We start from the raw sequence: 2,025 nt of genomic DNA on the forward strand, positions 1-2,025 counted from the left end.
CTAATTAAAAAAAGTAATCAGGAAGGAAAACGAAATGTGATGTTAAGATGAGACTATGGGATCTCATATTCTGAGCGCAAAAGGTTAATGTAAGAATATTGTGTTTGGATGGCAGTTGAATCCAGGATGAACGTTTCGTACCATTCGGAACTCATCCCAGGTTTGATGTTCCGACTGGAACTCAAACCCCAATACCACTCGCTCCAAACACCTAAATGTATGATCCACTGAATTACCGAGTTAAGATACTCATTGGTTTATTCAACTGGCATGAAAGTACCAGGAAGAGTTTGTCTTTGATTTAACTTCTAGCTCTATATTGGACACACTAAAGCTTGTAACATGATCCTATACGAAGGCAATCTTCTCCGGATCCCTGTTTTTAAAGAAGAACTGAGAACTCTTTGTTCCTTACAAAAGGATAGACTTATTGTTACCAAATCCGACAACGGCAATACGAACAGTTATCATGAAAAATGTGATTGAGAAGAAAACGTTCTTGAACATCTATCAACGTGACTACATCCAACACTGATTATCTGTCATAAAGAACAATACATCTTTAAATACTAGTGTTTTAGTTTACGTCTCAAGTTTATTGGTGGTTTTCTAGATGATGATAATATTCTCTCTATAGGATGCTCATTAAGCACCAGTTCGATTGTGAAATCTCTAAAACTACTTGATACCAATGAATTTCACCTTTAAAAGGACTTTATATAAACAAACTAATGGATTGGTCATGGATTCTACTGTATCTCAGTTGTTATAAATTTATTGATGACCTATATTGGATAATTTATCTTAGCCGGTGTATTCATAACACGCATCTTGCTCAGATTTGTAGATGACACATTTGTTATCGTTTAGAAGACAGTTAGATCACATTTCTCTAATTCTCATACTAATCGGTCACAATCGATAATTTCTTAGTTATTCAGTTTTGTAAATGGTAAAAAAGATTATATGAAGTTAACTTCCATTGTTGAATAACTTGGTAAAAGATAGAGAAAGTCAATGAGAAGGTGATAAGTTATATCATCTGATTGTTATTACATCTAACAATGAATATCAAGAAAGTAAGAATAGAAGTAACACCAATAATTCAATTCACTTTAGTTACTATAATCACATAATATAGACAATAAGCTGTCAAAAAAGTTAAATGATGTACTAGAACAAGGAAATAGAGAACCCTATGAAGAAAAGAAGCCTAGACGATATTATTCTTGAATAATTCATATATAGTAAGTGGTAGACAATACAACTCAGAAGATAAAATGAAAAATAGGCTTTATTCAAAATGAATTCTACTTGTGTATAGTCTATTCACCTAGTCCTATATTAGTTGAGAGTGTGTGGAATAAAACAAATGTTATACTACATTATTTCATGTAGATCTAAAGAAAGAAGTGAACTTGTCTTGACTTTTTGTAAAAGATGCTTAAACTCTCTTATACAACGAATCACGTAGTTGAAAATTGGAAACATCCTAAAGCTAATCAATTTAAATGACACAGTATGTGCATAGATATCCTCTTATGAGATGATAACTGATTAATGTAATCAAATAACAAATTAACGCGATTAGATATTTGGTCTGAAAATAAAATGAAACCAAATAAATCAGTTAAGATAAATTGTAGAAAGAAATTGAATTTAACAAGTATGTATTATTTTGGAAACATGTATCGAGTGAACACATCATAATTCAATTGGTGAATTGATGAGTTAATTGAAGCTAAACCACCATGGAAAACCTGAAAGCATTGGACGGTCGTTTCGTCCCAGTACGATACTCCTCAGTAGTGCGCATTCACGATTTATTAAATAAATACTTTTTAATGTTATACATTAGTAACATATTTATTTACTGAATGCTTACGTTCAACTTTTGGGATGGATCATGTCACTAATCAAGTTATTGATTTAATAAACAATAAGAAAGTGATGACATGAAAAAGGAACACTCATTTTCGTAGTTGTAGTACTGAAATTAATATTCCAGTTACTAAAATCAAATTA

The sequence above is a fragment of the Schistosoma mansoni genome, chromosome 4 (genome assembly GCF_000237925.1).
Source record: "Schistosoma mansoni strain Puerto Rico chromosome 4, complete genome".
Lineage (NCBI taxonomy): Eukaryota > Metazoa > Platyhelminthes > Trematoda > Strigeidida > Schistosomatidae > Schistosoma > Schistosoma mansoni.